This window comes from Brassica napus, chromosome C3, assembly GCF_020379485.1.
Source record: "Brassica napus cultivar Da-Ae chromosome C3, Da-Ae, whole genome shotgun sequence".
NCBI lineage: Eukaryota > Viridiplantae > Streptophyta > Magnoliopsida > Brassicales > Brassicaceae > Brassica > Brassica napus.
The window spans coordinates 28,867,933-28,880,976 of NC_063446.1; positions in this window are offsets into that span (position 1 = coordinate 28,867,933).

Genomic DNA, 13,044 nt, shown 5'->3' on the forward strand with positions numbered 1-13,044 from the left:
TCCACTTCTTCTCCAAGTTCAAACTTCCCCACTTCAACGCACGCACGACTGTTTTTGCCCTCTTAAAAATATTTTAATTACAACTTCCCAATAATCTGGATCAACTTTTTTGAAACCCAAAAAAAAAAGATTCATAAATGTCTTTTACATAGTATCACTTAACTTCAAACCATCAAATTCTTCACTAACTCCTTTTCTATGTATGGTAGAGTTTAAGTATACGATAACTGTGTCTTCTGTGTCTAGTTAAAGCATCAAACGAACATGGTACAATCAAAATAAAAGCAGTTAGTATATTGGCAGGTTCGTAAACCAATTAGTTTCTGGGAAAACATAATCAAATTCTTCAGTCAACCAATTTTCACCTTCTCTGTTTTTCAAACGTTTGTCTCCCACATGGTTCAGTGCCTTAAAGAGAATTGTTCCTTATTCAATTATAATTGGGTGTTGTTTGAACAATACACGTATGAAAAGGGACATCAATAGAATTAGAAAATAGAAAAAGTGACTTTCAGATCAATTCTTCTGGCAAAGCATCAAATACCAATTAACAAAAATACAGAAAAGTGAAATGAAAATTGAGTAGAAAACATTATAATTAACTGCAGTAAAAAACTTGGAAAGTACCAATGTCAGAGACAAAATAAATTCGAAATCGGTAAGTAATCTTAGTTGGCCAAAAAGAAGACATGATTCACTCCATCTCCTCCTATGCAATCGGAAACACTTTAAAAGAGATAGATGCCCCTTCAAATAAAACAACAACCACTGTCACTGATTGATTTACTTTCCTATAATTAACGAAACAAGAGTGACATCGAAATAAAATATTGCAGAGACAAGAACAGATACGAAGGAAATGATGGAACTGTATGAGAGGAAAATAAATATGTTTAAAAACTTGGACGATGAGTGAATGTAAAAGGGAAAATTAATTTGAAACTAGCATATATATAGATTGAAAAAAGAGGCGACTCCAAAAGGGTGTAATTGATAAGACGCGTTGATCCAAAAGAAAACAAATGAGATACCTTTTACAACGGGACGTATATGAAGGAGTGTGTCGTTTAGAGAAACGTTGATTTAGGTCAAAAGAACACGTCTTTTGCTGAAAGAGATTGCTGACGTTGGATTTTATAAAGGGAAGAAAATTTTATCCGTTAGATTACAAAATATCGATAAACTCAACCGTTGGATTTAGATTTTATTTTCATATAAAAAAGTGATGACGTCATCAGCCAACAAAATTGAGTTTGCTATTATATATAGATATACGTTTGTCGACTCATTCAATTACATAACGTGTTTCATTCTTATGAAGTTATAAAAGGAGCACTTGTGTTTACTTGTACACAGAAAAATATACAATCCTCCATTTTTCTTTTATCTTTCTCTTTAATTTTCTTTCGAGTATGAGAGTATATACAAAACTAGTTTCGCCAGGCTTCTGATAGAGTGACGCAAATCAGAAGATTTTCTCAGTTGTATCTTGGGACTCATTACGTTATCGAACTGTCGCACTACGGGATGTATTTTGAGTTAAGGAAAAATATAATATCTCGCCTCTGCAGTTGAATCATCTTTTTTCTTAATCTTTGATATAATCTTATCATTTTTATTTTTTACAATATTCAGTTCTCCGTAGTTTATATAATACGGTTTCATCAGTCTTAACTCAAAATATCTGTTTATTGCTTTGCACTAACCGGACTGATTATTGTAAAAGTTTTTTTTTAAGAACAGGTGTTGATCGATATTTCTATAAGGGTGTCGGAATCAGATCCGTGTCTCCTTCATCTAGAAATTTGGTATTGCGTAAAGTTGATACTCTTACGTTTGTTATTTTTTGCAGGATCTCTTGGATTATTTTTATATATTTATGCAATTTACGCTTCTGTATTGATATTTCTAAACAGGATTTCAATCAGATTTGGTTAAAAGTGTTTAAAAAATATATAAATCGTTTTCTTCAACCTCGTCGCTTTCTTTTGTTTAACGTCAAGAGTAAAAGGAAAAAGAATATTGCTGTCTTTTGTTTGTCAAAGGTTGATTTCTGTAGTGGTTCAATTATTTGGTTTACGTTCCTGGTTTAATTTAATTGCCAACCAGCAATCAATCGTTTCTTTGTTTATTGATATTAAATCTACACTAGGGATCGTTACCCGCGCCAAGGCGCAGAGTTTTTGCATTTTAATCTATTTTTATATCTTGCTTACTAATTTAGCATTCAGTTTTTCAATGCATTTTATCTTCACCATCTCCTCTTGTCTTATTTACATTTGTTTTCACTGTCTGTCGTTTGATTTGTCTTAGTTTTGGTTTGTGTAATAACTTAACCCTGCTCATTCTTCTTTCATTCTTTATTGATTGATATTTTTATCTCGCTTAGCTCTGTGTTGCCACTAATTTGCTCGAATCATTTTTCATCTTCTACTTCGTATTCTTTTCATATTCATTAACTATTGTCTCCAATCTCTTTAAATCCTAAAAATCCTACATGTTCTTTTGTTTATTAAATCACATATTAAATATTGTTGAAACTGTTTATTTATTCTAATAAATCCTTACGATTATAACTAAGATGATATGGATAAAAGACTGATTATAACTTAGTTGAAATTAAAGTCTAAAGTATAAGTTATTAAACTTGCAATCCTTCTTTTTGTCATCCAAGATAGCTTTAGTCAAATAAATTATATTGATTTAAAAAACCCATAAGCTATTTCAATCCCAAACAACAAAAAAACAGGCGCATTTGTTATTGACGCTGCGGCGGATTTCTTTTACTATAAACATAATTGCTTGTCACAACTGTTAATAAACCCAAATGTGTTTACAAAAGCTACTCATATAAGAGTTTCATACTCATTTATCTTTCTCTAGTCATCTCCTATGTTAGTAGCTATCATAATACAATCATCAAACAAAGGACATATCTCTTGGTTCCATATAGAATATGCAAAATGACTGATTTCTGCAGACTCCATGATCACTGAGTATTATAAATATCAAATTATGTCTATGGTCTATTTATATGTTGAGGAAATGCCTCGAAATGTAGCTTCCAAATAATGATTTCCAGGTCAACACATTGCATGTTAACCTCCACAATGGGATCAACGGATCTGCATATACCGCTACACATCGAGTCGAACGCAGCTACACATATGTTCCCTGCTTGTGCATTTCATTCACAATCTGCAATTCTCCCAAGAACCAGAATCAATGTTAAATGAGGTAAAAGTTTTAGAGTCACAACAGACTTTGTATAGCCAAGCCCAATAAACCGAGCACCCAACGTAACATCCCCACTTGCCTATTTGTGCAGAAAATGACTTGATCATTATATAGTAGCACCGAGAAGTTAGATGGAGAATAAGGTATGAATGCAAAGTAGACAAACAGTTAAAATCTTACTGATTATGAGAAATATAAGAAATCAATTCTCTTGAAATGACGTATAACTGTCCAATAGCGTGACAGAAGTACTTGTTCCTGTTCTCACCAAACTTCCAATTCTAAATGTATATATAAATCTATTAGAGTTATTGCCAGCGCTCTGTTGCGATATTTGTTAGCTAAAATAATCCATCCAACATAATAGGAAAAAGAATCCAACGAAATTGTAAAGCTAACCATCAGCTGAGATGCTTTTGTTGTCCTGACACATTGCAAGCTTAGTGATTTCACTGTCAAAAGCAACAAACTAAGCAGTCATATACATCCGAGACATTTATTTACAAACGGTTCCTAGCACAGAAAAATCATATTATTATGTTACGGATGATAAGTTTGATGCATAAATACAGTTTAGAATTTTTTTCAACTGAACATTTGTGCCTACTGAATTACCTTACAACACCCATTGCATTGTGATTTTGGCATGTTAAAGCTGAGAATCATCATTGGAGCTTGCGTTAGCATTTGGAACATGAAATATAGCACCATCAATTTTTAGTGTTAATTCCATTGACAATAGCTGTGCAAAAGAACTCTGCTAGTAAGGTAATCGTGATTAGTAATTCTTTACATCTTAGTGTCGTACAACTTCAAAACGATAGACTCTTACAATCGACGGCTCTCAAAGATGGACCGCAAACCATCTAATGATATGCTTACCTCGTCGTATAAGTAATACATGTCACTTCCCTCCCACGGGTAGCGTTGCTGGTGCAGATCAATTCCCTCCACCTCTTCCTCATCATTAGGATGCTCTGCAATATACCCTCTGTAAGGTTCAAATTTATGTCGCTAGAATTATTAGAGAAAGAAATATAAAGTACCCTCCAAATCTTCAGGAGCATCGATATTTTCTTTATTCAATGATCTTCATTCAACCTAAAAACCATCAAAATAAGAAGAATGTGAGGCACATAATCTTCAAAATCCAAGTTTAATGAATGGAAAAAAAACTCAGGAAAACAGAAAATGTCAAACACTCACTGGCTTCTTCTTCTTTTACTTCTTGGCTCCCGTGAATGAACTGTCAAAGCCATCATTATTTGCAGGAAAAAAGATTAAACAAAGCAACTGATGAAAAAAAACAAATATGTTTTACAGCACATAAACTCTTCTTGAACAATCAGGCAACGAATAGTATGTCTCCCGTGTGACTCAGCTGAGTCCTCGATGGCATCCTGAACGACAAATGTCTTCTTCTTCTTCTTGGTTAGATCAAAGGGTGCAAGCTAAGGATGACCAAAGAAAATTAAAACCACACAATCATGATTTATGAGGCAAAATAAAAGAACCGATGATGAATTTATTAAAGATGAGAAGATGTAGAGACTAAAAAAGAAAACTGATTCATGAAACTCAAAGAGCCAATCTGTGTTTCTTAGATGAGTCATGAACCGATGATTAAAAATTGAAAGCCCTAAACTTCCATTGAAGAGAACGCTTACAGACCAAAGAGGTTTATTGGGTTTTTTTTTTAACGAATCTCATTTCAAACCGTGAGTTATAAAGTATTTATTAAATCATTAGATAAAATAAATAAGTATGGGTCCCATAGAGAAAACCGAAGAAACAAAGGTTTCCGACCTTTATAAATATATATTTGTTTAAGCCATCAATGTACAAAGAATCCTTTAGCTCAGTGGTATAAATGATGATGTTTAGATCTCAATAACCCGGGTTCGAATCACAGATTTGACACATTTTTCACACTTTTTAAAAGTAGGACCCACATAGCGCTGACGTGTCGCATCAGGAGTGATGCAACTGCCCTATTATAATGTAGATTTCGTTCTAGTGGTAAAGTAAGTAAGTTTATTTTAATATTTGACCGGTTGATAATTTCTAACTTTACGTTTGATTAGCAATCTATCCGGTTTATTTTTGTCACTGCATTTTGTTAGTCGCACCGTTAAAGTTTTAGAATTTATTATTCTATTTTTTTAATTGGATCGTTTTTTATATTTGATATTAAAATATACTATTTTTTTTTGAGTTTTATAAGCAGATTCAAAATTAAAGTATGTCTTACAACACAAGTATATCGATCCTTGATAGATCAAGTGGTGTGATCGGCAATGAATTGAATGAGTCGACACCTCAAATTAAGTTTGAGAGTGGTCTGCCATTTATGATTTCATTTGCCATGGGAACTGAAATGTTTGCTGAAATAATTCAGAACATTCAAATTCCGTCAATGCTTAAAACTTACACAAGTAACAAGCTTGACAAAAAGATACCTTATGGCAACCTAACTGAAAATGACATGTGTGCTATGGTCACAGAAGTCAATACGATTGAAAATAATTCAAAAAACTGGTGGTATGACACAGGTGCCACCACTCATATATGCATTGATAAAGACATGTTTAGTACCTATCAGAAATGTAATGATAAGCAGCGGTTGTTAATGAGTAACACCGGCTCGTCCGTTATTGAAGGCTGTGGCGAAGTGAAACTTGCGCTAACTTTTGGACAAGAGATAATTCTCATAAATGTGAAATATGTCCCAGATATGCGAAAGAATCTTATTTCCGGTTCGCTACTAAGCAAAGCTGGATTTGTAGTAACTTTTGAGTCTGATAAATTTGTGCTAAAGAAAAATGATATTTTCTTGGGCAAAGGATTTGTTGAGGATGGACTGGTCAAAATGTGTATTAAGACAGTCTTATTCACAAATGAACCAAATGCTTATTTGGTTGAACCGTTCAAAGTTTGGCATGAAAGATTAGGGCATGTAAATTATAAATATGTTCAAAGATTGATTAATTTAAACCTAATTCCGAAATGCAAATTGAGCAAAGAGAAATGTGAAGTATGCGTACAAGCAAAACTCACTAAAACTCCATTCCCTCATGTTGAGAGAACAACAGAACCTCTTGGTTTAATTCATACAGATTTGTGTGATTTAAAATTTGTTCAGACTAGAAATGGAAAAAAAATATTTTGTGACTTTCATAGATGATTGTACAAAATATTGTTATGTCTATTTGCTAAGAAGCAAAGACGAAGCCTTGGAAAAATTCAAGGAGTATAAACTCGAGGTTGAAAACCAACTCAATAGAACTATAAAGATAGTTCAAAGTGATAGAGGAGGCGAGTATGATGGACCATTTGATGTGTTCTGTAAAGAGCATGGCATTATTCATCAAACCACCGCTCCCTATTCACCTGAATCTAACGGAGTTGCCGAGCGTAAAAACCGAACTCTTAAAGAGATGATGAATGCGATGTTGCAGGAATCTGGGTTAGCCCAGAACATGTGGGGGAAAGCTTTGCTTACCACAAATTATATCCTCAACAAAATACCAAACAAAGTCACTGGTAAAACACCATATGAACTTTGGAAAGGTGTTGTACCTTCGTACAAATACTTGAAAGTGTGGGGGTGCCTTGCAAAAGTAGCAGTACCACCTCCCAAGAAGGTTTCAATCGGACCTAAAACCGTGGATTGTATTTTCATCGGATATGCCCATAATAGTGGTGCTTATCGATTTTTGGTTGATAAATCAGATGTACCAGATATTCATGTTAATACAATTATGGAATCAAGGTATGCATCTTTTTTTGAACACGTGTTTCCGTGTAAGAATAGAGACAATCCTAAAAGAACTCGTGAAGTAAGAGATGCAAACATCTTTACAAATGAGGCAAGTACTTTTGGCACATTTTTTCATGATGCAGAAATATTTGCAGATGAACCTAGACGCAGCAAAAGAGCTCGTAAGGAAAAATCTTATGGTGAATATTTCTTTATGGTCTTTCTTCTTGAGAATGAACCAAGAAGTTTCGCTGAAGCTATGTCTTCACCAGACGTTGATTTATGGAAGGAAGCTTTCAATAGTGAAATCGACTCCATTATGCAAAATCATACATATTATTTGACCGATTTGCCACAAGGGTTTAAGGCCCTAGGGTGTAGATGGATTTGCAAAAGAAAGTTGAATATTGATGGTTCAACTGATAAGTACAAGTGTAGACTTGTGGTGCAAGGTTTCCGGCAAAAAGAAGGCGTGAATTTCTTTGACACCTATTCTCCGGTAACGAGAATAACTTCAATAAGAATGCTGATTGCTATTGCAGCATTGAGAAACGTAGAAATCCATCAGATGGATGTCAAAACTACTTTTCTAAATGGTTATTTAGAAGAGGAGATTTATATGCAACAACCTGAAGGGTTGGTTGTCCCAGGACAAGAACACAAAGTCTCTCGACTAGTGAAGTCATTGTATGGACTTAAGCAAGCTCCAAAACAATGGCATGAAAAATTTGACAATGTTATGATGTCAAATGGTTTCAGCATTAATGAATGTGACAAGTGTATATACTTCAAAAATACACCACATGGATATGTATTGCTTGGTTTGTATGTAGATGACATGCTCATTATTGGTAGCAATAAAGACATGGTCAGTCAAACAAAGAACATGCTAAGTAGCAAGTTCGAAATGAAAGATATGGGACTAGCTGATGTTATCCTAGGGATTAAAATCTTTCGCAGTTCCGAAGGAATCATCTTGTCTCAAACTCATTATGCTGAAAAGATACTTGAGAGGTTTAAATCCTACTCAAAAGGAAAGGCAAAAACTCCTGTAGACCCTAGGTTTCACTTGACAAAACATTCGGGTGAAGCTGTGTTACAGTCAGAGTATGCTCGTGTCAACGGAAGTTTGATGTACTTGACAAATTGTACTAGACCTGATTTAGCACATGCAGTCAATGTACTGAGTCGCTACACGAGTAATCCAGGGCATAACCACTGGAATGCCATAACAAGAGTATTATACTATGTACATCATACTAAAACTTATGGGCTGAACTATGGTAAAGAACCAGCAGTTTTGGAAGGATACAGTGATGCCAACTGGATTTCCGACTCCAAAAATTCTAAATCCACGAGTGGATATGTCTTTACACTTGGTGGTGCTGCAGTTTCTTGGAAGTCTTCCAAACAAACTGTCTTGGCCAGATCGGCCATGGAATCTGAGTTCATAGCTTTAGATAAAGCTGCAGAAGAAGCAGAGTGGCTTCAAATTTTTTTGGAAGATATTCCTATGTGGGATAAACCAGTGCCGGCATTACGTATACATTGTGATAGCCAAGCGGCAATAGGCCGGGCACTGAGCAGTTTGTATAATGGTAAATCTCGTCATATAAGAAGACGTCATAAAACCATTAGACACTTGATCTCAACTGGTGTAATAATGATTGATTACATCAGAACAAATGAAAACCTTGCGGATCCATTTACTAAAGGTTTGTCACGAGATCAAGTAGAAAAATCATCAAGAGGAATGGGTTTAAAGCTTGTGAACTAAGATGAGTGTTGGCGGTAACTCTACCTAACTGACTGGATATCCCAAGAAATAGGTTCAAGGAGACAACTAAGTCAAACTAAATCTGCCCAAAGCACTGTCAGACTTCGGTCTATACCCAGTTCCCAGGATGATTAAACAGTTCTACGTGTAAGGAATATAGGATAAGCATTAGCTTTTAATGATTTGTGTCCATTGTTTTGAGATATGAATGGAGTAGTACATGATACTCCTCTAAACAAAACTAATGGCAAATCACCTTGTGAGTGTGAAATAGGGCCGTTTCTAGGAGAATGAAGGAAATGCTATATTCTCCAAGTTCACTCATGATTACCAAGAATGTTCAAGGCCAAAATGAACACAATAGAGAAATTAGTTTTGTGAGAGAATGAAGCTGTGTTATAGCTATTGTCTCGGTTTACACCAAAGTCCGGGGGGTTCAAGACATCATGGCCACCTCCTGTTCGAGTAAATCCGATAGCTATTAACAATGACTGGTTCAAGGCTGAAAAATTGCTACCAACTCATCATGCAGTGGATTTTTTCGCTCATACTCTTAAAAGTTTTTTTTTTCTTCTTGAGTCATGTGTATAGAGTCATTTCTATTCATGTGGGGGATTGTTGGAACTCGTTTTTTGACAAAGTGGTGTGGACCATTTTTTCGATGGGTTTTTCGACGGAGACGTCTGTCGGAAGAACCGGAATTTGGGCACGATGTAATCGTCACCGTAAACACTATGAGTTAGTGTATTTGTTGGTCAAAATCGGTGTTGTTTTGAATGAGAAATGAATGTCTAAAGTGAATGATATGAAAAGCTTGTAAAACTATTATTTGGCTAAATATAAAATTTAACAAATATTTCACTTTAGATAATTGGGTTTGAATTTAGATTTGATAAGTTGATTAGACTTTAATGTCAATTAATTTGTTTTAAATCTTATTTGTAAAATATTTTTATATTTGGTTAAATATAAAATATAAACTCAATTAAAGTATATTGTTGGCTTTGATGTGGTCAATGCAACTTTAAGACTTGATATACTAACGTCTTTTGAATCGTAGTCATGGGAATCAATTTACTTTATTGCTATTATGATTATATACGTTAGTCGACTCATTCAATTACATAACGTGTTTCATTCTTATGAAGTTATAAAAGGAGCACTTGTGTTTACTTGTACACATAGCAAAATATACAATCCTCCATATTTCTTTTATCTTTCTCTTTAATTTTCTTTCGAGTCTGAGAGTCTACACAAAACTAGTTTCGCCAGGCTTCTGATAGAGTGACGCAAATCAGAAGATTTTTTGCATTTGTATCTTGGGACTCATTACGTTATCGAACCGTCGCACTACGGGAATATCTCGCCTCTGCAGTTGAATCATCTTTTTTTCTTAATCTTTGGTATAATCTTATCATTTTTATTCTTTACAATATTCAGTTCTCCGTAGTTTATATAATACGGTCCCATCAGAATCTCTGTTTGTGTTTCTTAAGTTACAATGAGAAGAAATGGGTTTCAACGAGAACCGGCTCCTACAGTTAACCAGCTAAGCTGCAAAGTTAGTCACTTGGTAGAGAGCGGATGTAAGCTAGCAACTCCAAAGAAAGCAAGAACTCTTTCCCTTGATGAGATCTCCTTCTTAATCATGTTCTTCAAGTAATACCTCCAGAAGCAAGAACTAGAGCGGTATGCTATCTCACAAAAATTGACCTTTAGAATACATTTTCATTAACTGTTTCTGCAATGCAGGGTTCGGTAGATATGAAGATAATATATATGCTCTACCACTACCAGTACCAGTGGGGTTAGAAGTTAAGAAACCAAATCAGAAGAATGAGATTTTCTCCGCAGAATTGTATCAGAATAAAAGAACCACCATAGAGCCACTCTCGAGCTGGGCTACTTTAATTTCGACTGTAAGGCTATAGACTTGGACCTTTTTCTTTTACCTTCTGTGATTTTGATTCTAAATCCCTAAATGTGAATGAAACAGGAGGAAGATAAGAGAAGGATCTTTTGTGAAACAAATCATCATCATGTGGGCTTTTAATTATGGTCAACAGGTTGGCAAAGATGGGACTAGGGGTGGGCGTTCGGATACCCATTCAGGTTCGGTTCGGGTATTTCATATTTTCGGGTATTTCGGTATAGAAGTATAGAAACCGTTCAGGTACTTTACATTTCGGGTTGGGTTTCTGGTATTTTAAGTTCGGTTCGGTTATTTCGGATCGGGTTCGGATATTTAGACTTTGAAGAAAAATAATTAATTTCTTGATTGTTTAAGTTTTTTTCATATTTAAAATATATACTTTTAACTTAACTGGTTTTCTAATTTTTAAAAGATTAAACTATTAATAGGTTTAAAGATAAAACTTTAAAAATAGAATAACACTAATTTAGTTGTTTTAAAATTTTGGATGCAACTTTTGTTAATGTAAGAAACTAGAGCTTGATATGTATTTTAATTGAGTAGCAAATGATTTTGTTCATAATTATATGTATATTATCTGATTTTGAGCCATGTGCAGAATCATTATAAATATTTTGAATAAAATTAGAGAAGTAAACTAGAAATATAGGATCAAGTATTCATATGTTCGATTATCTTTGTATATCCATTTGGGTTCGGATATTACCGGCCCGTTCAGGTTCAGACATCCAATTTCTCATAATTCAATACCCGTACGGGTATTTTGCTACTTCGGTTCTAGTTTTTTTTGGGTCGGGTTAGGATATCGGGTAAAATGCCCACCTCTAGATGGGATCATGAGTTCAAAAGTGAACAATGAAGTTATTATGTTTTCTATTTTTGGTCTTTATATGTTTTCTGTATCCAATTTTGGTTGGTTGTAAGTTGTAACTGAAAGATCATTTAAAAATACAACACGGAAACTCTTGTGCATCTTTAATCAATGTTTTCCAGGGACTGATATGTAGAAAGTGTAATCAAATCATATTATTTAGGTGATGTCAAAAAAAAAATCATATTATTTAGGTACAAGGATTATGCAAATTTTTTGTCGGCTTTTCATTTAAATTAGATTAAATTAGATCAAGTGTTGGTCAGACGAGCCGATTCTCCGAGGAGCATCTCAGTCTGTCCGTGTCTGATCTATATAGGAGAATATATAGCCTATGGTTTTGTTTCTCTCGATAACGCGTCCGCTCGACCATTTCTATTCGGAGGAATATGAATTAGGCTCACATTCTCAAAGTCCTCCTGTAGTCTCTGGAACAACTTAAAACCAATTAAAGAAAAAAAGAATGTTTAATTCCTATTTTGTTTCAGCCATGGCTGTCTTCAAAATCCAGAAACAAAAAGAGAGAAAATGTCCACTCCCTTCTTCCAAAAAATTCACAAAAAGGGCAAAAAGATCTTTAGAGATTGTTAGAAACTCAGGATTATGATCATGCAGCATTATCAGATGAGTCCTTCTCTCCTGAGTTGTCAGTCTGGTGAAGGATCACCGTCCGCTTTCTTAGCCTCTGAACTTGGATTCTCTGCATCATTGGACAAGGCATTTTAAACTTAACAATATCAGGATTATGTAGATAATAATGGACCAAGAATATTTTGTATATATTTGATATATTTGGATATTTCGGGTATATTTTCAGTATTACAAATAATTTTTAAATTTCAAATTCGTGTTTTCGGATAAAGTTTTGGGTTTTGGATAGAACTTCAGACTTCTTTAGTAATATATTTTGGATATACATGTAAGTTTTGGGTATTTTACCGCACCTCAGTTTGGGTTTCAGATAAAATTTTGATTATTTTGGTTATTTGAATATTTATAGGGTTTTTGGGTGTTTTCTTGGGTTTTGTGACCCGTTGAAACTCAGAATTATGATCATGCAGCATTATTAGATGATTCCTTCTCTCCTGAGTTGTCAGCTGGTGAAGGATCAGCGTCCCCTTTCTTAGCCACTGAACTTGGACAAGGCAGTTGAATCAGAGTGGCTTAGTGATGAGTCCTGCACTTTTGTCTTGTCTGGTACATCGTCTTGTTTCTCAGTCTCTGAGCTCTTATTCTCTGCAGTAGATTTGTCACCATTGGAGACAGTAGTTGAATCAGTGAGGCTTGGCGGTGATGTGATCCTTACTTGAGTTGAAACAGGTGGAGCATAAGCAGTAGGCAGAGAAGGCATGGTCAAGCCTGCATAATGATAAGGGTTTACTGGCACTGGGTGATCAAACTTGCAGCTTGCTCCATACTTGCAGAATCCATAGGCCATGAAGTTACCACACGCTGGTTGTCCCTGA